General features: G+C 43.1%; 1 protein-coding gene and 1 pseudogene across 2 annotated transcripts in view; one reads left to right on the top strand and one right to left on the bottom strand.

Moving 5' to 3' along the window:
- The window catches only part of JAK2 (Janus kinase 2), a 136,128-nt gene extending 125,311 nt beyond the window's left edge, over nt 1-10,817 (bottom strand). The window contains exons 1-2 of one of the 2 annotated variants that reach the window (XR_006601953.1): nt 10,285-10,817; nt 9,898-9,978 (exon numbers count right to left, since the gene is read on the bottom strand). The gene's annotated coding sequence lies outside the window, so the exon portion shown is untranslated. The remainder of the gene's footprint in view (nt 1-9,897; nt 9,979-10,284) is intronic. The other variant, XM_004766178.2, reaches the window with a different exon arrangement.
- A 3,696-nt stretch (nt 10,818-14,513) lies between these two features.
- LOC101684573 lies at nt 14,514-16,198 on the top strand (annotated as a pseudogene).
- Nucleotides 16,199-24,070: the final 7,872 nt, after the last annotated feature.

The following is a 24,070-nucleotide window of genomic DNA, read 5'->3' on the forward strand; positions in this document are numbered from 1 at the left end:
TAACATCTGCCTTTGGCTCAGGTCATGACCTCAGGGTTCTGGGATCAAGTCCCACATGGAGCTTCCTGCTCAGTGGGGAGCCTGCTTTTCCCTCTCCCTCTGCTTGCTGTTCCCCCTGCTTGTGCATGTGCACTCTCTCTGACAAATAAATAAATAAAATCTTTTAATAAATAAATAAAGTTTTTTTAATACCCACTTGAATTTCAATGCTTTAGGCAAGACATGGATCTCCTTTTTCCCTACTATCTTACGTAACCAGCCTTTTTATACACATTAATGACAGTGAAGTCATTCAAGTTTTATAAATGTACAATAAAAAGATCTATTACATTAAGTCTCCTCAAGCTCCTTTAATTATGTAAACTCAAAACCTCAGATGTGTCCTTTCCTATTCCTTGGCTGTACCAGAACTGTCCCCTAAACTGGCGGTAATTACCTGGAGAGCCAACTGAAATAAAAATTGCTGGGCACCACCCCCAGAGTTTCTGTTTCAGGAGGTCTAGAATAGGACCTAGTAATTTGCATTTCTAAGTGTCCAGATGATGCTGATAATGTTGGTTTGGGGACCAGACTGAGAATCACTGATTTGAAATGGGTTGACACAGGAACAGCCCTTTTGTGTCTGTGATGTTGCTGTTTACAGCTTTTCTTGATAGGCCTAGTAGTCTTGGAAACAGGGTTGCTATGTGCTGAAGATTTGGACAGTAGCTCTTAGCCTTGCCTATCTTGGGTAGTTATGCTGTGCTCTTTTTTATTGGTATACCATGTTTGATTTGTCCCTGGTATCTTTGGTGTTTTTCTGAGAAATGGAGCAGTAGTGCAGCATCAACTTACTAAAATATATTTTAAGCCTTTAAAAAAACCAAACAAATAGGGATTAGCAAAGTTTTTCTATTACGGACCAGATAGTAAATATTTTAGGATTTGTGGGCAAGATTATTTTTGCAGCAACTACTCAGCTCTACCTTTTTGGTGCACAAGCAACCATAGACAGTACATAAATGAATGGGCTTGTAAAGATTTATTTACAAAAACAGTCAACTGGCAAATTGGGAGCTAAAGTTTGCCAGAGGAGACTTAATGAAAGCAAAAGGCCCCAACAAGGCTGTTCATGAGAGTTTCAAGGCAATTAAGGAAAATACTATTGGAAAGCTGAATAAAAGGAGACCCTTGCTATATAATAGCAAAATGTCTGGCAAAACTATCACCTAGAGTAACATGGGAAATGTAGTATCTACCTAATGAGTCAAGGAGACTCTAGGTAGAATGCTAAAGCAGCAGTGGGGGGCTTCTTGTAGTTGCCTTCCTGAGAGAGTAGAGAGATGAACTAAAGAGTCAGCCATTTTGGGTGCCTGGGTGGCCCAGTGGATTAAGCCTCTGCCTTCGGCTCAGGTCCTGATCCCCCAGTCCTGGGATCGAGCCCCATATCGGGCTCTCTGCTCAGCGGGGAGCCTGCTTCCTCCTCTCTCTCTCTCTCTCTCTCTGCCTGCCTCTCTGCCTACTTGTGATCTCTCTATGTCAAATAAATAAAATTTTAACAAAAATAAGAAAAAAAAGAATAAGCCATTCACTTTTTGAATGCAATTTCAAGCAAATGTAAAGGGCTGAGAATACCCTTTCTTAGCCAGCCAGCCAGCCAAATGTTCTTAAAGTAAGAGAGCTTCAGGGCAAAGATTAAATCTAGAGTGGGACTGTAAGATCCACTGTTAAAACCTCAGAAAGATCCAAGTTAGTACCTCATTGATCCTTTCAAACAAAAAAATTACCTACAGATCTTAAGGGTACTGCTCCACAGTAGCCTCACAGGGAGCCTAAGGTAAAAAAAAAAAAAAAAAAAAAGGCTCCTCTAAGAGATTTGTAAGTATGGCTTTTCTCTGACGGAGGGAGGAGATTACGACCTGATGCACAGGAAGCCCACAAACTTTTTTAAAAGAGCTACATCGGCTTAGAATGAAGGGGACTGTAACTACCTAAAATTCAGCCTCTGGGATCCTAAATGACTATAAGTAGGAAACAAGTTCCAATGGTTACTCAGTTGCAAAGACAGTTCAGGTCTTTTGGGAAAAAGGTATGATTCAGAAAGCGAACTCAATGACCAAAAGAAGTAGCCATGGCCCATTTGGAACAATTATGGGCAGGAACACTGAGCCCTACTCAAGGAACTGCCAACATATGCCTGCTGGGTTTCATATTTGTTGTAGACTACCATATACTCCCTTGTCCCTCTTTTTGAACAGGAATTCTAAGGCAATTAACATGTGCCTTTCCAGTCTAGTATGTTAACCCTGTGGGGGAATATTCCTTGTCTCTTTGCAGGTCTTCAGCTAAAGAGTAATCACTCTCAAAAAACAGACCCAAGGAACCTCAACAGCATCTGGACTTAGATGATGAGATACTAGATTCTGAGCTGATGTCATGATGGGACATAAATCAGAGGCCTCTGAGGAGGGAGTTAGTGTATTTTGCATGTGAGAGACATATGAAGTGTGGCAAAAAAGACGAACTATGGCAATAGTATTGTCCAGATGGCCATAACAATATCTCCCATCCCACATATTTTCTTTCACATGGGTCTAGTTAACAGGTGGAGTCTAATCCCCACCTCACCATGTTCACTGAAACACGCGCTTTTAAATACCATCTCACCATGTAAGAAAGACAGCTAAGTGAGGCTCCCATGTATGCTTCAGTCAACAGCCCGCATCAACTACCAATCATGTAAGTGAAGACACCTCCAGATGACTCATTCTAGCCCCCCACCTTCACAGTACCCCCAGCCAACAAGTCTTCCCAACTGAGGTTCTAGACTTTGTGGAATAAAAACAAGGCATGGTTGGTGTACCCTATTTAAATTACTGAACCATAATATCTGTGAGCCTAATAAAATAGTTGTTTTAAATCACTAAGTTTTGCAATAAGCAAACAGCAATAACAACCAGAATACACACTGACAGAAATGAGCCAATAGAGGGAAAAATTTTAAATGCAAAAAAATGAGGGAGAAATAAAATAGCAAAGTCCTTGAAGGCAAAAGGAGATGGGTTTCTCTACACACGTAGTGGAGAAGCCTTAGATATGACACTGACCAATTCATTCATTTTAAAGAGGAAAAGGACAAAGGTGCCTGGATGGCTCAGTCTGTTAAGCATCTGCCTTTGGCTCAGGTCATGATCTCAGGGTCCCGGGATGGAGCCCAGGTCAGACTCCCTGCTCCACAGGGAATCTGCTTCTCCCTCACCCTCCACTCTTCCACCTTCTCGTGTGTGTGCGCGCACGCGCTCTCTCTCTCTCTCTAGTAAGCAAAATCTTTAATAAATAAAGGTCAAAAGGACAGAGTATAGGCATAGATATAGAATGAGGAGGGGTGTTAATGGATTATGTTAGGGGTGATAATGGATTATGTTATTTAGAAATATGGAGGTAAGCACCAGAAGATACTTAGGAAATCTGAAAGTGGTTTACTGGAAAGCAGGAATCAGAGATAGAGAAGGAGGAAGAGGCTGGTTTTTTCGCTATAAACCATAGTAAGCCATTACTTAAGTTTATTCACATTTTACTATGTGACTCCACATTTCTAAAGTACACACAAGTTTTTTTAAAAAACAGATTTATAGGCGCCTGGGTGGCTCAGTGGGTTAAGCCGCTGCCTTCGGCTCAGGTCATGATCTCAGGGTCCTGGGATCGAGTCCTGCATCTGGCTCTCTGCTCAGCAGGGAGCCTGCTTCCTCCTCTCTCTCTGCCTGCCTCTCTGCCTACTTGTGTTCTCTCTCTGTCAAATAAATAAAATCTTTAAAAAAAAAACAAAAAAACAGATTTATTCCATTCTCTCATTTTCCAAATGAAGGGGGGGGAAGGTTCAATCATCACATGAGTTGCTCAAACTCTTTTTGACAGCAGTTAGTCCCTGATCCCCCTTGATTTCCAAAACAGTGCACTTCTTCACATAACACTGATGTTCAAATTACAAAATATTACCTAGTGTCATTTTATTTCATAATCAGCATTTATGAAAGTCACTTTAGTAAGCAATAATGAATACCCTAATCCCAAGGACTGATAGCAAAAGAGTAGGTTAAAGTATGTCCTTGGGAGATCAAAATAAGCATTCTGGCAAAACAAACAGCCCATGGATTCTCAACCTAGTCCACCTCTGATAACTGTACTGTACAGGTTTTAAAGACAGATTATGCTTCCTTTTACCCTTTCCAGCTCTCCTAATCTGAACAGTTTTAACCATGCTACCTTCACTTCTATAAGTTATTTACCAAGGATTTCTCTTTCCTTTTAGAAATTATACCTTATTTTATTCAGATTTTACCAGTACAGACACACCCAGAGATCACCTTTCTAACCTGCAAGACCACTGAAGGTCTAATAAGACCACTGAATGTCTACTCATTCAAATAACATATCTGTAAGGCTAATTCCCACAAGGAATAGCAGTTACTTATATAGGACACAGATGAATGACAAAGACTGTCAAAAATACATTCCTGTCTTTATTATGCCTAAAATTCTCATCTTTAGTCCCAGTGGTAAGAGCTTTGGATAGAGGTCTCCATTACTCACCCAAATGTCAAATCCAAAGGTCATCTATTATACTAAGGAGAACAAAATACTAACGGTGGCTATTTCTACATGGGAAAACTATAAGCAATTTTCTTCTTTCTTCTAGTTTTCTTGATTTCATGTTAGGAACATTTTTAAGGCCTTTTTTCAGTTCTAACTCTTCTCATTTCTTGGAGGTGATCAACAGTGATCAAAATGTTAATCATTCCCACCCTCTTAACCTACCCACCCACTCGCCTCTCAGGCCGACTGCTCCTTTTTCATCTTTTTTTGTCAGTTCCTCTTCTTTCACGCTGTAATTACGGGCAATACCCAAGGCTCAATTTCAGGTCCACTGCTCTTCTTTCTGACCACCACAATTTCAGTCTTAAATTTCTCTACCGAGTTCTACTTAACTACTGTCTAGCCATCTATTTTCACTTGACTATCCCACTGTCATCTCAAACTCAAGATACCCAAATTTAAGTCCAGCTCTTTAGATATCTCCAAACAACTACTAATACTTACATTCTTATCTCTGTCAGTACTGCCATTTAAAAAATTCTAGTTCTTTCTTTGTCACTAACTGGCTGAGTAACTTTGTATATACTTTTAAATCTCTCTGGGCATCAGAATCCTAATGCACAAAATCCATGGGCTAGCCCAGATGTTCTCAGATGTCTTGGCATTCCAACAGTCTTCAATTTCTTATGTGATTGAGGGTCGAAACTTCAAAGTCATCTTTGATTACTCTTCTCCCCCCTTACCGCCCCCCACATGCTCCCTTCCTATCCAGTCTATAATGACGTCTTATGTGACATCTCTCCAGTCCTGTTTTCACTAAATCCAAACACCAGGCCTAGATTATTTTCCCAGCTCTATCACTTCTCTTTCCAATTCATACATAGCACTGGTACCACAGTTTTTTCTAAAATACTCCTTTAGCATGCTCTTTCTCAATCCAAACTTTTAAAGTTTCTCTGTTACCTATGGAGCAACGTACATTCTTCCCATCCTAGCACTTACAGGCATCCATAATCTAATTCCAATCTCTATTATCAACCTGATTTCTTACTACCTTACCATACAAACCTTCATTTCAAATTGTTTTATGTACTGTTCTCTGAAAATGTCGTGCGTATTTTGATTCTGTTTACCACCTGTACAAGGTCCTTCCTCTTATGCAAAATAAAATCATGCCAAGTTTTGATTTTACCTCCTCTCTGGAGACTTCCCTGCTCACTTCAACTCTAAGTCGTCTCAAATATCGATAACTTTTATTATTTACCTTATCTTCCAAATTACATTTTAAGTTCTCAATGAAAGGAACCTATTTTATATCTTTCTGCACCTCTTTGGACATAACAAAGTACCTTCTATATTGTAGATATTAATAAATATTTGTGTGGTGATTGACTAAAGCTCCTTTCTAATACACAGCACTCACTGAAAGCTCCTCATGTGTTCAGCACTCTGTGTATGTGTTCCTCAAAGTATATACAACCAACAAGAAAAGATAAGGTTAACATTAGGGAAATAATTATCAAACTACCAAATCAGGATATATAAATAAACTACATGAAGATCCTCTGTGACTTAAAAGAACAGCAGAAATACAGAAAGGAAAAAGCAGTATGTAGTGAGAAACAGTTTTAGAAATGAGGAAGAATTTTAACTGAGAGTATAGCCATAGTAATAATAGTAATAATGATGATGATTATTAATAATTAATAAATTAATAATTACAATAATAAAAGCTAAAACTTGAGGTGTGCTTACTGTGCCAGGCACCGGTCATAAAGACATTTCATTTATTAATTCACTTCATTCTCATTACAACCCTATGGAAAAAGTACTACAGTCATCCCCAAGTTTTCGGATGAGATTGAGGCCCTCCTTTCTTATGGAATAGTGAGTGGTACAAAAGCAGAACTGGGCGAGGTGGAAAAAGGATGGAAAACATTAATGGAAGTCAAAAGCTGAAATAAGCATAACTATTATCAGAAAATGTAGAAAAGTGGCTTGAAAGACTACAGCAGAGAATGATCATTGCGGTTCCTTAAAGACCAAATAAATAGCGTAGGGAATAATGACCGAGTCTCCTGAGAGCCAAGAAGAGAAAGTTAAATTTAACAGGTAGAGTGTGTGAAGCCACTGAAGATCTGGGGACAAAAGAATGCCACAATAAGGAATATTAGTGACATTTTTATTGTGGATAAACAGAAGAAAGAGATGCTGGATTCTGAGAAGCTGATATGACTTTCAATATTCTAGGCTGAGGAAATAAGTCCTGGTGGTAAAGTAGGTAAGCAGAGCTATGAGGGAGAAAAGAAATATGGACAGGACATGTTGAACGGGTTAACACAAGAGGTGAATGAAAGAGGTAAAGATGATACCTAATTTATTATTTTTTAAAGATTTTATCTATTTATTTGACAGAAAGAGAGCATACAAGCGGGGGAGTGGCAGGCAGAGGGAGAGGGAGAAGTGGGCTCTCTGCTGAGCAGGGAGCCTGATGTGGGACTTGATCCCAGGACCCTGGGATCATGACCTGAACTGAAGGGAGACACTTAGCTGAATGAGCCACCCAGGCATCCCAGATGATCTATATGATCAGGAGAGAAGGAAATTCCAACAGGGTATAAAAATGATAATTTTTCATTTGGGGCATGGTGAGTTTAAGGAGACATTCAAAATACTAGAAAAGCAGGCCTGGAATAACCAGGAAGTGATTAGAATAACAAGTGAGCAATAGAATTTGTTGTTTGTTTTTAAGATTTTATTTATTTATTTGACAGAGACACTGTCAGAGAGGAAACACAAGCAGGGGGAGTGGGAGAGGGAGAAGCAGGCTTCCAGCTGAGCAGGGAGCCCAATGCCGGGCTAGATCCTAGGACTCTGGGATCGTGACCTGAGCCAATGGCAGGCGCTTAACAACAGAGCCACTCAGGCCCCAGCAACAGAATCTGTTTTAAAATGAAAGAACTTGGGGTGCTTGGGTGGCTCAGTTGGTTAAACGTCTGCCTTCTGCTCAAGTCATGATCCTGGGGTTCTGGGATAGAGTCCTGCATCTGGCTCCCTGCTGAGCACTTCTGCCCTGCCTGCCACTCCCCCTGCTTATGCACACGGGCACGCTCTAGCTCTCTCTCTCTCTCGCTTTCTCTCTCTCTCTGCCAAATAAATAAAATCTTAAAAAAATAATAAAATAAAATAAAAGAACTAGGCAAATGTTATAAAGATATTAAATAGGAGAGGAAATATACTAAGCCATGATCAGCTGGTACTGGCTTTGCATCAATAATTATATCAATACTTCTGGGGGGACAGGAATCAGTTAGTGACCAACATAAAAAAAATGCAGTTTTTCTGTTTAAAAAAATTTTGTTCGTATCAGAAAAGTCAACCAAAAGCTTAGGCAAGGGTTCCCAAACTTTCTCCATTCAGGGAATTCTTAGTTTTAGTAATATATTCACAGCACTTCTGTGAGTGGTGTGAATACTTGAGTAGGTGAATTCAAGCTATTTAATATCCATATAACTTAGTTCTTGTCCGGCCTTGTACAACTTCTTGGAATCAAACTGAACAATATCACACTCTCATTTCCTGTATCACACTGATCCTCATACAGTAGTTGCTTTTTATCAGAGCAACTTCTTAAAAAAAAACAGCTTTCAAAGACAGGGCATTGTAGAAAAAAGAATGTGTCAATTTAACGTTGAAACTGTGAACTTCCTCAAACTAATGGTTCCAAGCCTGAGTTCACTGCTTCTCTTGGGCACCTCAGCACAGTTTGGGAAACTGGGAGCAAAGGCAAGGGGCCTAAAAAGAGGGAAAACAAAATGTAAGAGGGGAGAGCAGAAGAAAGTTTTTAGCACAGCTAACCACAAGAGGGCAGCACAATAGTTGGTAGAGGCCACACGATGGTGGGGGGAGGGGTGTCAAGTAGAAATAAGAGTGGAACCTTCCCATAAAAAGGCTCTAAGAAGACCTAGTTGACCAGTTCAAGAACTGTAAGTGCTTTTTTTCCTTCTGCTAAAGAGGAAGAATCACTGGTCCCTGGCAGACCACCTCATGCGGAGTGATACTGCCTTTCTCTAAATCTTTGCCTGTCCGGCCCCTGAGAGTAGCCCAGGCTTCAACAGTAGCCAAGCCTTCCCCTGCACAATCTTACTGATCCTCACAGCAACCTTTTAAGAAAAGCGGGGCTCAAAGACATTTAAATAATACGACTATGAAGGGGCAGGAACACCCAGATCTGACTCCAGAGCCAGTGCTTCCCTATTCTGCCTCAAGAGCATCCCACCTTTCAGCGACAGCCAGGTGAAGTAGAGAAAAGACGTCATGTTCCCTTCCCATAACTGAGACTCCTGTCTCTGTCACTAGGTAAACCCACTATACAAAACAAACTATTGTTTCCTTTAATTTTAATTTTAACATGCTATGAACTCCAAACACAGGACATTCAGTTCGAGCAAAAACAAAGCTTCACACTCTCATGTAGTCAGCAAATACTGTAACTTTCCTCTACAGGTAAGTACACGTACTATTAAGGCAAGTGTTGGACATCCAGTTTGCAGGTGTTTCTCTAACAGACATGTTGCACGTGCAAGCTAGCGATGTCCACACTCGTGATAAAAGGTGAGTGAGGTGGGGAAAGACAGGTCAAAAGGTGATTATTCATCTTCAAATGTGCTGGGTGTTGCACAGACTATTTGCATTAGCAATGACTCACTTGTATAACCTATTAAGAAACCAAAAGCAACTGTCATCTCTCTTATTCCCACTTCTAGTTTCCTTCTCCACATTTCTCCTTCCCTCTGTGACATACTCAGCCGCTTCTGTCGTTTCATTCAAAGAAAACGCGTCTCTGCTGACTGATTAACCACCACCGGAAAGCAAACTGGGTACATTCAACCGACACAGCAAACTTGGGCAGATAAAACCACCCAGGAAGCACTCAGCGTGGTAGCAGAAAGCCCAGCAAGAGGAGCTAACGTGTTCTCCCACTTGGTATCCCTTCCTTGAAAACGTTCCTCCTTGAAAGATCAACAATCTCTGGCTGCTCGAGGAGACGGAGTCTCTTCTTCTGCGAAGCCTTGTTACTTGTATGATCAGAGGAGAACGAAGCAGCGGTATCTCTTAAAGGATCCGAGCGGGCAACAGTACGCACCCCCGAATCGCCCTCCCGGACCAACATTCTAAGTTCCGCGCTGCCATTTTCAGAGGCTGAACCACAGGGAGCCCGGCCTGTCTACACACGCTCCGGGCCGTCCTACGCACGCACTCCCGCTTCCCCACACTCGCCCTCCCCGCCGCCGCACAGCCCCGCCGCCAGGGTCGCAAACCCACCTTCGCGAGAAGGCGAGGAAGGGCCTTTTTTCTTCAGGAGCGCAACAGTTCACATCTTGTTCCCTCGCCAGGTTCTGAAACCTTAAAAAAGAAGAAGAAGAAGAAGAAGCAACCGTTATTACCGCAGAAATCCGGGGGAAAGAGATGCTCTCCTCCAGGCCATTCCGACGTCCAGAACATTTTAAAGAGCCGTCAGGGGAGAGGGACACAGGGATGCGAACAGCCAACAGCGGAACACGCCGCGGCCGGCTTCCCCTCCCAAGAGCAAGGCTTTTTGCCGAGAAGTTCACTGCTCCAGCGGGGGCAGAGCCGGGGTTAGAGGGCGGGAGGGAGGTGTGCCGACGCCCGCTGCCCCCCACCCAGAGGCCCAGCAGCGATCGCACGCACCAGCTGCCCCGATCCCGCGGCGAGGACGCGCCCCCAGGCCCGCAGGGACTGCTCCGACCGGCGCCCGCGGCGGGCCGAGATCTGCGGAGCCCCCGGCGTGGGCAGGGGTCCAGGCGTCCGCCAGGCTGGGCCCTCCCGGGCCCTCCCGCGCCGAGTCGGCTCCCACTCACATCCCTGGGCGGCGAGCCCCGGGCCTGTCCCCGCGCGGCCGCAGCAGCTCTCCGCCCCGAGGCGCGCCGCGAGTCCGGGCCCGGGGTCGAGCGGCCGAGGCGGCGGCAGCAACTCCCGAGCGCGCCGGGCGCCGGCCCAGCCTGTCAGAGCGGAGGGAAGCCGTTGGCCGCGGCCGCCGCTACCCCCTTCGGCTTCTCTTCCTCTCTCCTTCCTCCAGCGCACACCACTCCCACTTTGGGCAACCAGGAAGCCTGTCGTCACAGGCGTCGTCTCCGCCCTCTCCCGGGCCACCCCGTGTTCTCAGTGCCTCAGGCGACACTGGCTCGGAAGCTCTCTTCGCGTCGGCGTCAGCCCCCACTCGGGCGGACGGTTCACCGCGGACTGAGGCGGACCCGCGGCACCGGCGGGGGCGGGACCCAACCGCGCCCCTCCTCCCCCGACTGCGCGTGCGCGCGTGCGCCGAGCCGCCGCGCTGCCCTTCTCCCGGCGTGCGCGCGCGCTCTGTGAGGCAGGCAGAGGCAGGCCGCGCACAACCTGGGCTTCTCGGGAAGTTGGCGGGAGCGCGCGGAGAGTCCCGGGGCGTCCCCTGGGAGAACGGGCGTGAGCAATGGAGCCGGAGCTGGCTACCCTGGGCCCCACAGCCCCCAGGATCCCGGCGCCGGCGCTGGGCCTGGCCCTCCCCAGACGGGCGTGTGTGTGGCCGCCGCCCGCCGTGGAGGCGGCCGGGAATGAGTCAGCCGGGTCGGGAAGGCGCCCCCTGCGCGCAGCCTGGCACCACAGCGCCATCCTCCCGTGCCCTGCTGTTGGTTCCCCTTCTGCTTTCGCTTCCACGGTCCGCGTCCGGCAAACCTGTCCTTCCCCAGTCCAGGCCTCTCGGCCGAGGGAAAGTGGCGCCGAGGGTTGGGGCAACATTCACAGGCGCAGTTTTGTGCAGGTGCAATCCCGAGCGCCTGGCTCCAACCCAAGAAAAGGGGGCGGGTGGCACGAGGCGCCCAGCTGCTCGCCGATTGGCGACGAGACCCAGCGAATGAGGAGAAAGAGCCCACCGCCTCCCCAAAGCCCCATTCATTCGTTCAACGAATATTCGCATAGCATCTACCAGGTGCTGGGCTGCAAGGGCTCCCAGGATGCTGCTAAGTAATTGCAACCCGCATTCCACTTGCTCTACTGGAGCATGTATTCGGATAAAAGTGACAAATATACTTTGTATCATATACCAGGATATAATTGCACCTAAGAAAAATAATACAAAGTAAAGGAATAAGAAAGTGAGGAAGCAGGGTGCTATTTTAGTGAGGGTGGCCAGGAAAGACCTCCCAGAATAAGTGACATCTGAGCAGAGATGTAAAGGATGAAAATGAGCCAGTCGTGTGACTACATGGGAAGAGAGTTTCAGGCGGAGGGACTAGCAAAGGCAAAGACCCTGAAAAAGGAATGGGCTTGACAAGTTCAAGGACCAGGAAAGAGGTCAATGTGGTTGGAGGACAGCGAAGGAGAGGGCAGTGGAAAAAGAGGAGTCCAAAGGAGTAGCCTGGGACCCAAATATGTACGGTCTTTCTCACTTATTAGCTCTCTTTCTCTCTGAAACATTTGATGCATTTATACCTGTTTCTCCACTCACAAATTGATGCTGAGATTCAGGTCTAACTTGAATTTAATGATATCTTTAAACCAACTCACCAGTGCAATTCTTGCATTCCTTCTTACATAAGACCCATTGCAAAAGGTCTTTGAGCAGATGATAGCAGGATAGGAAATGACTTGAATTCATACTGACTCCTTCAAAGTAAATAGTGAACTACAGCTCTTGTTTTCTCATAAGAGGGAGGGATTTAAGTTTTCTCATAAGAGTGAGGGAGAATTGCGTTCCAATGGCTACTGTTTTACAAGCAAAATATGCTGGAGAGTCCTTATTTTTAATATCTAAAAAGGAATCAAAAATAGTTGTGAGTCGATGGCAAATCTAAAATCTGCTTAGAATATAAAGGCCGAGATCACAAGCAGCAACCACCATGCAAGTTCCCTTTTCCTGAAAATGAAACCTGTTACTGGAGTAGAAACCAGAACACAGACCCACACAAAAAAGATAAAATGGCAGAGTCATCTTTCATGTCACAGCTAAGATTAAAATCATCTACCTGAATTGTGGAAATGGAAACATTCGCTTTTCTGAGAAAAAATGCCTGTTTTATGAGCTCTGAAACAGTGCAGAGGTATTCACTGCAATGAGTGATATTTCTATATTTCTATAATCTATAATTCTATATTCCTATATTTTATAATACTTATTTATTCAACCAGACATGGTGCCTGTTACCAGCCACTGCCTGTTTGCAGGAAGGAAAAAGTGAATATTCAGAATTCCTTGTGGGGGAAGGTGTGGTGTCTAAATGGGTGTCTCTTGATAGGATGGGGGCCTCGAAATGCAGGGTGAAGATCAGGTGGGATCCGTGGGCACAGGAGGCGAAAGAGTTCACCCAAGGCAGAACAAAGGAGATAGAAGTTTATCAAATACACAGAAAGGGAGCTGTGCACAGGATAGCCATGGAGGGGCTGTCTGCAACCACTGGGTGGGGGCCATTTTTCAAGGGGGAAGATAAAGAGGTATGGCAACATATGGAATTCTCCTTTTCTTAGTAATGGTGCCTATGTGTAAATAACCTATTGGTCAGTTGGGGCCTCTGGCTATTTTGGACCTTCTCTACATTCCTTTGCTCAATCCTGTTTGCCAGAAAGCAGCCTCTACAAAGGGACTTTTTTTTTTTTTTTTAAATAAAAGTGATTTGGATATGGAAGACAGGTGGCCTGAAAAGAAAAGAAAAATTCTTAGGTTTATAGAATTGAGAAATTTATCTGCCTGCCCAGAGAGATAAAGTGACTTGTTTAGGGTCTTTCAGAGAGTGGAAGCCTCTCTTCTCACTAAGACTATATGATTTTTAAGTCAATATTCCCCTTGGATGTTGAGCTCTTTTCACCTCGTAGAGAATTTTTTAGCTCTTTATGTGATCCCTGGTAGTGGCATAGCTAGAAAGTTGCTCCCAGGACAAACATTTCAGAAAGATACCCCTATTTTTGAAAACGATAAAAAAGAATTCCAAGAGAACAATTTTTTTCTTTTCTTTTAGAGAGAGAGTGTGGGGCAGTGGGGCAGAGGGAGTGGAAGAGAATCTTAAGAAGGTTCCATGCCCAGTGCAGAGCCCGATATGGGGCTGGATCCCATAACCCCAAGATCATGGTCTGAGTTGAAATCAAGAACTGGAGGCTTAACCAATTGAGACACTCAGGTGCCCCCCAAGAGAATAAATTTTACCAAGTCTTTCATGACATTCTCTCACACACTATGAGAAAGAAGAAATGTGGGTTGGAGGATTTATTTAGATTCAAAACTGATTATATGGCCAGATCTAAAAGTAAAAATTAGCAGCTAATTGTCACCTTTATGGGGCAGTGTGTGGCACCCACTAAGATCCTGTCCTTCCACTGCAGCAGAACATGGCAGCAGTGGGTCTCGCTACTGCTCTCCAAAACCACCTCTACAGCAAGACTGTGACAATGTTGTCAGATGGGGTTTTGGCTGTTGTGTCTCTGTAAAGTTCTTAGGTGGTTTTGATGCAAAGGCAAGGTTGAAAAGACGTGGCCAAGGGTTTAAGAACTTAAGCTTGAGAGTCCGGCAGACCCAGGTTTGAATCCCAGCCTTCACCAAGGATGTCATTTAGATTTTCTAAGCTTCCATTTCCTCATCACTATAATGAGGATAGTAATATCTTCCTTGAGATATCTGGAAGATTAGATGAAAAAGTATTTTTAAACCCTTAGCACAGCTATTAAATGCGTATTAGAGTTGTGGTAAGGTCAATTTACAGATATCAGCAGGCTGGGAGGTATGAGAACTATGTTGGATTTTATTAGTAATCCTGAAGCATTTGTCACAATCTATCACATTCCCTAGAACTGTGTGGGCTGTAATGATAAGGACAGAGCTTTAACAGAGATAAATGCAAAGACTTACATTTGGGCTTTTTCACAACGGGTTTGTTGCCAGAACACAGGTGTTGTGAAAACCACTGCTCAACCTAAACCAAAAAGGGAAAGAAAAGACTCACATTAACATCATCGTCATTGGACACATAGATTCGGGCAAGTCTACTGCTACTGGCCATCTGATCTACAAATCTGGTGAGAGCGACAAAAGAACTATCAAAAAATCTGAGAAGGAGGCTGCTGAGAAGGGAAAGGGCTCCTTCAAGTATGCCTGGGTCTTGGATAAACTGAAAGCTGAACATGAACATGGTATCACCATTGCTATCTGCCTGACAAATTTGAGACCAGCAAGTACTATGTGACCATCACTGATGCCCCAGGACATAGAGACTTTATCGAAAACATGATTAACAGGCACATCTCAGGCTAACTGTGCTGTCCTGATTGTCACTGCTGTGTGCTGGTGAATTTGAAGCAGGTATCTCCAAGAACAGGCAGACCCATGAGCGTGCCCTTCTGGCTTACACACTGGGTATAAAACAGTTAATTGTTGGTGTTAACAAAATGGATTCCACTGAGTCACCCTATAGCCAGAAGAGATATGAGGAAATTGTTAAGGGAGTCAGTATCTACATTTAGAAAATTGGCCACAACCCTGACACAGTAGCATTTATGCCAGATTGTGGTTCGAACGGTGGCAACATGCTGGAGCCAAGTGATAACATGCCTTGGTTCAAGGGATGGAAATCCACCCGTAAAGACGGGAACACCAGTGGAAGCATGCTGCTTGAAGCTCTGGATTGCATTCTGCCACCAACTCATCCAACTGATGAGCCCTTGTGTCTGCCTCTCTAGGACATCTACAAAATTGGTGGTATTGATACTGTCTCTGTGGGCCAAGCAGAGACTGGTGTTCTTAAACCTGGCTTGGTGGTCAACTTGGCTCTAGTCAATGTTACAACAAACATTGTAAAGTCCAGTAAAGTCCACTGAAATGCACCATGAAGCTCTCAGTGAGGCTCTTCCTGGGGACGACATAGGCTTCAATGTCAAGAACATATCTGCCAAAGATGTCTGTCCTGGCAATCTGGCTGGTGACAGCAAAAATGATCCACCAATGGAAGAAGCTGGCTTCATGGCTCAGGTGATTATCCTGAACCATCCAGGCCACATCAGTGCTGGGGATATAACTGTGCTGGATTGTCACACAGCTCACATTACTCGCAAGTTTGCTGAGCTGAAGGAGAAGATAGATCGTCATTCTGGAATAAAGCTGGAAGATAGTCCCAAGTTCTTGAAGTCTGGTGATGCTGCCATTGTTGATATGGTTTCTGGAAAGCCTGTGTGTGATGAGACCTTCTCTGACTATCCTCCTCTAGTCTGTTTTGCTGTCCATGCTGTGGGTGTCATCAAAGCAGTGGACAAGAAGGCAGCTGGAGCTGGAAAGGTCACCAAGTCTGTCCAGAAAGCTCAGAAGGCTAAATAAATATTATCCCCAATATTTGCCAACCTCATCTTAATCAGTGATGGAAGAACAGTCTCAGAACTGTTTGAGTCAACTGGCCATTTAATTTTAATAGTAAAAGACTGGCTAATGATAACAAGGCATCATAAAATCTTCAGAAGGAAAGACTGTTTTGCAGTCCATTTGGTTTTTTTTGTGTGTGGCAGTTTTTAAGTTATTGGTTTTTAAAATTAGTACTTTTTAATGGAAACAACTTGACCAAAAGTCTGTCCCAGAATTTTGAGACCCATTAAAACAGCAAATGAGGGGGCGCCTGGGTGGCTCAGTGGGTTAAGCCGCTGCCTTCGGCTCAGGTCATGATCTCAGGGTCCTGGGATCGAGGCCCGCATCGGGCTCTCTGCTCAGCGGGGAGCCTGCTTCCCTCTCTCTCTCTCTGCCTGCCTGTCTACTTGTGATCTCTGTCAAATAAATAAAATCTTAAAAAAAAAAAAAACAGCAAATGAGGAAAAAAAAAAGATTTACATTTGGGTTAAAAACCAAATATAACCAAAAACTATGCATTAAATGATGAAATAATAAAAACATCATTCTTAAGAGGAGCAAAAAAAGGGACACCTGGGTGGCTCAGTCAGTTGGGCCTTTGCCTTCAGGGTTCAGGTCCTGGGATTGAGTCCCATATGGGTTCCTTGCTTGGCGGGAGCCTGCTTCTCCCTCTGCCTGCTCTGCCTGTTCAGCCTGCTGCTCTCTCTCTCTCTGACAAGTAAATAAATAAAATGTTTTTAAAAAAGAGAGAGAGGGAGAGAAAAGTGAGAGCAAAAAAAGACACAGAAAAGTCCTTGGAAAGGGAAAGAGGTCAAGCAAATGGTTGGGGTTAGATGGAGAGTTGCTTTGTTTCTTTCCAAGATAGGGAAGAGTACTTTTCTGAAGGCAAGGGAGGTAGCTATGGAGAGAGGCTGATTTATTCCTGGTCTAGTAATACAAACAGAAAGGCCAGAGTGTAAATCAGATAAACAGACGAGCTTTGAACCACCCAGATATTTTAGAATCATTCATTTGAAAGTTTGCTTAGCTATGGGGGTGGAGGGAGTTGAAAACGTCCTCTGTACTTCAGCATATCCCTGATCTCTCATCCTTCCTATAGTCCCAAAGATAAAGGTGTTTCTAGAAAACAGATCCCTCCTTCCCTTGAGATAACCAGATACATTTAACTTTGGTGTATGAAAACCAAAAGTTTTCCCCTCTGTAAACAAGGAATTAATAACCTTCTTCAAGTGAGGATAATTAATTGGTGAAATATGCAAAATGTCTATTATAATTATGCTCTACTGAAACTGTTTTACTTCAAACAGGAGTATGGTTAGCAATTCATTAAAAATATTTTTCTTTATAAAAGGAGTCATATTGTGATTCACTCTTAAGAATAGAAATTCCCCGGAGGAGTCAAGATGGCGGAGAAGTAGCAAGCTGAGACTGCTTCAGCTAGCCGGAGATCAGCTAGATAGCTTATCTAAAGATTGCAAACACCTGAAAATCCATCGGCAGATCGAAGAGAAGAAGAACAGCAATTCTGGAAACAGAAAAACAACCACTTTCTGAAAGGTAGGACCAGCGGAGAAGTGAATCCAAAGCGACGGGAAGATAGACCCCGGGGGGAGGGGCCGGCTCCTGGCAAGCGGCGGAGCAACCGCGCACAAAATCAGGACTTTTAAAAGTCTGTTCCGCTGAGGGACATCGCTCCAGAGGCTAAACCGGGGCGAAGCCCACGCGGGGTCAGCGTGGCCTCAGGTCCCGCAGGGTCACAGAAGGATCGGGGGTGTCTGAGTGTCGCAGAGCTTGCGGGTATTGGAACGGGAAAGCCGGCTACAGAGACAGAGCCGACAGTAAGCTCGCAGCTCGGGGTGACCTTGAACCGGTCGCAGGCTCGGTGAGCTCGGAGCGCGGCCGGAGGTCAGGCAGACGGGAGTAACTGGGCGCTGTTCTCTGAGGGCGCACTGAGGAGTGGGGCCCTGGGCTCTCGGCTCCTCCGGGCCGGAGACCAGGAGGCCGCCATTTGTATTCCCGTCCTCTGGAACTCTACGGAAAGCGCTCAGGGAACAAAAGCTCCTGAAAGCAAACCCGAGCGGATTACTCACCCCGGCCCCGGGTAAGGGCGGTGTAATTCCGCCTGGGGCAAAGACACTTGAGAATCACTACAACAGGCCCCTCCCCCAGAAGATCAACAAGAAATCCAGCCGAGACCAAGTTCACCTACCAAGGAGTGCGGTTTCAATACCAAGGAGAGCAGCAGAATTCCAGAGGAGGAGAAAGCCAAGCACGGAACTCATGGCTTTTTTTTCCTGTGATTTTTTTTTTAGTCTTGCAGTTAATTTAATTTTTTCTTTTTTTTTTTTTTTTTTTTTTCTCGCCTTCGGGTAAAATTTTTTTTTTAACTGTTACCTTTTTCTTTTTTAACGATTTGTTACTAGTTTATCTAATATATATATATATTTTTTACATTTTTCTTAGGTTTTTCTTTTTTTAAAAATTCTTTTCTTTTCTTTCTTTTTTTTTTTTTTTTTTCTTTTTTTTCTTTTCTTTTTTTTTTTTTTTTTCTTTCTTTCTTCCTTTTTTGAACCTCTTTTTATCCCCTTTCTCCCCACTCACGATTTTGGATCTCTTCTAATTTGGTTAAAGCATATTTTCCTGGGGTTGTTGCCACCCTTTTAGTATTTTTACTTGCCCCTTCATTTACTCTTATCTGGACAAAATGACAAGACGTAAAAATTCAACACAAATAAAAGAACAAGAGGCAGTACCGAAGGCTAGGGGACCTAATCAATACAGACATCGGTAATATGTCAGATCTAGAGTTCAGAATGACAATTCTCAAGGTTCTAGCCGGGCTCGAAAAAGGCATGGAAGATATTAGAGAAACCCTCTCGAGAGATATAAAAGCCCTTTTCTGGAGAAATAAAAGAACTAAAATCTAACCAAGGTGAAATCAAAAAAGCTATTAATGAGGTGCAATCAAAAATGGAGGCTCTAACTGCTAGGATAAATGAGGCAGAAGAAAGAATTAGTGATATAGAAGACCAAATGACAGAGAATAAAGAAGCTGAGCAAAAGAGGGACAAACAGCTACTGGACCACGAGGGGAGAATTCGAGAGATAAGTGACACCATAAGACGAAACAACATTAGAATAATTGGGATTCCAGAAGAAGAAGAAAGTGAGAGGGGAGCAGAAGGTATACTGGAGAGAATTATTGGGGAGAATTTCCCCAATATGGCAAAGGGAACGAGCATCAAAATTCAGGAGGTTCAGAGAATGCCCCTCAAAATCAATAAGAATAGGCCCACACCCCGTCACCTAATAGTAAAATTTACAAGTCTCAATGACAAAGAGAAAATCCTGAAAGCAGCCCGGGAAAAGAAGTCTGTAACATACAATGGTAAAAATATTAGATTGGCAGCTGACTTATCCACAGAGACCTGGCAGGCCAGAAAGAGCTGGCATGATATTTTCAGAGCACTAAACGAGAAAAACATGCAGCCAAGAATACTATATCCAGCTAGGCTATCATTGAAAATAGAAGGAGAGATTAAAAGCTTCCAGGACAAACAACAACTGAAAGAATTTGCAAATACCAAACCAGCTCTACAGGAAATATTGAAAGGGGTCCTCTAAGCAAAGAGAGAGCCTACAAGTGGTAGACCAGAAAGGAACAGAGACCATATACAGTAACAGTCACCTTACAGGCAATACAATGGCACTAAATTCATATCTCTCAATAGTTACCCTGAATGTGAATGGGCTAAATGCCCCTGTCAAAAGACACAGGGTATCAGAATGGATAAAAAAACAAAACCCATCTATATGTTGCCTCCAAGAAACACATTTTAAGCCCGAAGACACCTCCAGGGTGTGGGGCGCCTGGGTGGCTCAGTGGGTTAAGCCGCTACCTTCGGCTCAGGTCATGATCTCAGGGTCCTGGGATCGAGTCCCACATCGGGCTCTCTGCTCAGCGGGGAGCCTGCTTCCTCCTCTCTCTCTGCCTGCCTCTCTGTCTACTGTGATCTCTCTCTGTCAAATAAATAAATAAAATATTTAAAAAAAAAATAAATAAAATAAAGTGAGGGGGTGGAAAAGAATTTACCATGCTAATGGACATCAGAAGAAAGCAGGAGTGGCAATCCTTATATCAGATCAATTAGATTTTAAGCCAAAGACTATAATAAGAGATGAGGAAGGACACTATATCATACTCAAAGGGTCTGTCCAACAAGAAGATTTAACAATTTTAAATATCTATGCCCCCAATGTGGGAGCAGCCAACTATATAAACCAATTAATAACAAAATCAAAGAAACACATCAACAATAATACAATGATAGTAGGGGACTTTAACACTCCCCTCACTGAAATGGACAGGTCATCCAAGCAAAAGATCAGCAAGGAAATAAAGGCCTTAAATGACACACTGGACCAGATGGACATCACAGATATATTCAGAATATTTCATCCCAAAGCAACAGAATACACATTCTTCTCTAGTGCACATGGAACATTCTCCAGAATAGATCACATCCTCGGTCCTAAATCAGGACTCAACCGGTATCAAAAGATTGGGATCATTCCCTGCATATTTTCAGACCACAATGCTCTAAAGCTAGAACTCAACCACAAAAGGAAGTTTGGAAAGAACCCAAATACATGGAGACTAAACAGTATCCTTCTAAAGAATGAATGGGTCAACCGGGAAATTAAAGAAGAATTGAAAAAAATCATGGAAACAAATGATAATGAAAATACAACGGTTCAAAATCTGTGGGACACAACAAAGGCAGTCCTGAGAGGAAAATATATAGCGGTACAAGCCTTTCTCAAGAAACAAGAAAGGTCTCAGGTACACAACCTAACCCTACACCTAAAAGAGCTGGAGAAAGAACAAGAAAGAAACCCTAAGCCCAGCAGGAGAAGAGAAATCATAAAGATCAGAGCAGAAATCAATGAAATAGAAACCAAAAAAACAATAGAACAAATCAACGAAACTAGGAGCTGGTTCTTTGAAAGAATTAATAAAATTGATAAACCCCTGGCCCGACTTATCAAAAAGAAAAGAGAAAGGACCCAAATAAATAAAATCATGAATGAAAGAGGAGAGATCACAACTAACACCAAAGAAATACAAACTATTATAAGAACATACTATGAGCAACTCTACGGCAATAAATTTGACAATCTGGAAGAAATGGATGCATTCCTAAACAAACATATAAACTACCGCAACTGAACCAGGAAGAAATAGAAAGCCTGAACAGACCCATAACCAGTAAGGAGATTGAAACAGTCATTAAAAATCTCCAAACAAACAAAAGCCCAGGGCCAGACGGCTTCCCGGGGTAATTCTACCAAACATTTAAAGAAGAACTAATTCCTATTCTCCTGAAACTGTTCCAAAAAATAGAAATGGAAGGAAAACTTCCCAACTCATTTTATGAGGCCAGCATCACCTTGATCCCAAAACCAGACAAGGATCCCACCAAAAAAGAGAGCTATAGACCGATATCCTTGATGAACACAGATGCGAAAATACTCAACAAAATACTAGCCAATAGGATTCAACAGTACATTAAAAAGATTATTCACCACGACCAAGTGGGATTTATTCCAGGGCTGCAAGGTTGGTTCAACATCCGCAAATCAGTCAATGTGATACAACACATCAATAAAAGAAAGAACAAGAACCATATGATACTCTCAATAGATGCTGAAAAAGCATTTGACAAAGTACAACATCCCTTCCTGATCAAAACTCTTCAAAGTGTAGGGATAGAGGGCACATACCTCAATATCATCAAAGCCATCTATGAAAAACCCACCGCAAATATCATTCTCAATGGAGAAAAACTGAAAGCTTTTCCGCTAAGGTCAGGAACACGGCAGGGATGTCCATTATCACCACTGCTATTCAACATCGTACTAGAGGTCCTAGCCTCAGCAATCAGACAACAAAAGGAAATTAAAGGCATCCAAATCGGCAAAGAAGAAGTCAAATTATCACTCTTCGCAGATGATATGATACTATATGTGGAAAACCCAAAAGACTCCACTCCAAAACTGCTAGAACTTATACAGGAATTCAGTAAAGTGTCAGGATATAAAATCAATGCACAGAAATCAGTTGCATTTCTCTACACCAACAGCAAGACAGAAGAAAGAGATATTAAGGAGTCAATCCCATTTACAATTGCATCCAAAACCATAAGATACCTAGGAATAAACCTAACCAAAGAGACACAGAATCTATACTCAGAAAACTATAAAGTACTCATGAAAGAAATTGAGGAAGACACAAAGAAATGGAAAAATGTTCCATGCTCCTGGATTGGAAGAATAAATATTGTGAAAATGTCTATGCTACCTAAAGCAATCTACACATTTAATGCAATTCCTATCAAAGTACCATCCATCTTTTTCAAAGAAATGGAACAAATAATTCTAAAATTTATATGGAACCAGAAAAGACCTCGAATAGCCAAAGGGATATTGAAAAAGAAAGCCAACGTTGGTGGCATCACAATTCCGGACTTCAAGCTCTATTACAAAGCTGTCATCATCAAGACAACATGGTACTGGGCACAAAAAAAACAGACACATAGATCAATGGAACAGAATAGAGAGCCCAGAAATAGACCCTCAAATCTATGGTCAACTAATCTTCGACAAAGCAGGAAAGAATGTCCAATGGAAAAAAAAGACAGCCTTTTCAATAAATGGTGCTGGGAAAATTGGACAGCCACATGCAGAAAAAATGAAATTGGACCATTTCCTTACACCACACACGAAAATAGACTCAAAATGGATGAAGGACCTCAATGTACGAAAGGAATCCATCAAAATCCTTGAGGAGAACACGGGCAGCAACCTCTTCGACCTCTGCCGCAGCAATATCTTCCTAGGAACAACGCAAAAGGCAAGGGAAGCAAGGGGAAAAATGAACTACTGGGATTTCATCAAGATCAAAAGCTTTTGCACAGCAAAGGAAACAGTTAACAAAATCAAAAGACAACTGACAGAATGGGAGAAGATATTTGCAAACGACATATCAGATAAAGGACTAGTGTCCAGAATCTATAAAGAACTTAGCAAACTCAATACCCAAAGAACAAATAATCCAATCAAGAAATGGGCAGAAGACATGAACAGACATTTCTGCAAAGAAGACATCCAGATGGCGAACAGACACATGAAAAAGTGCTCCATATCACTCGGCATCAGGGAAATACAAATCAAAACCACAATGAGATATCACCTCACACCAGTCAGAATGGCTAAAATCAACAAGTCAGGAAATGACAGATGCTGGCGAGGATGCGGAGAAAGGGGAACCCTCCTACACTGTTGGTGGGAATGCAAGCTGGTGCAGCCACTCTGGAAAACAGCATGGAGGTTCCTCAAAATGTTGAAAATAGAACTGCCCTATGACCCAGCAATTGCACTATTGGGTATTTACCCTAAAGATACAAATGTAGTGATCCAAAGGGACACATGCACCCGAATGTTTATAGCAGCAATGTCCACAATAGCCAAACTATGGAAAGAACCTAGATGTCCATCAACAGATGAATGGATCAAGAAGATGTGGTATATATACACAATGGAATACTATGCAGCCATCAAAAGAAATGAAATCTTGCCATTTGCAACAACATGGATGGAACTAGAGCGTATCATGCTTAGCGAAATAAGTCAAGCAGAGAAAGACAACTATCATATGATATCCCTGATATGAGGAAGTGGTGATGCAACATGGAGGCTTAAGTGGGTAGAAGAAGAATAAATGAAACAAGATGGGATTGGGAGGGAGACAAACCATAAGTGACTCTTAATCTCACAAAACAAACTGAGGGTTGCCGGGGGGAGGGGGTTTGGGAGAAGGGGGTGGGATTATGGACATTGGGGAGGGTATGTGCTTTGGTGAGTGCTGTGAAGTGTGTAAACCTGGTGATTCACAGACCTGTACCCCTGGGGATAAAAATATATGTTTAAAAAAATAAAAAATTAAAAAAAAAAATAAAAAAAAAATAAAAAAAAAAAAAAGAATAGAAATTCCCCTGGCATAATTTTTTGTTTACAGAGCATTAATTCCTCAGTTCTTATTTAGATTATGGATTCTGCCCTCTTTCT

The sequence above is a fragment of the Mustela putorius genome, unplaced genomic scaffold (assembly GCF_011764305.1).
Source record: "Mustela putorius furo isolate JIRA1106 unplaced genomic scaffold, ASM1176430v1.1 tig00003854_pilon_pilon_pilon, whole genome shotgun sequence".
Lineage (NCBI taxonomy): Eukaryota > Metazoa > Chordata > Mammalia > Carnivora > Mustelidae > Mustela > Mustela putorius.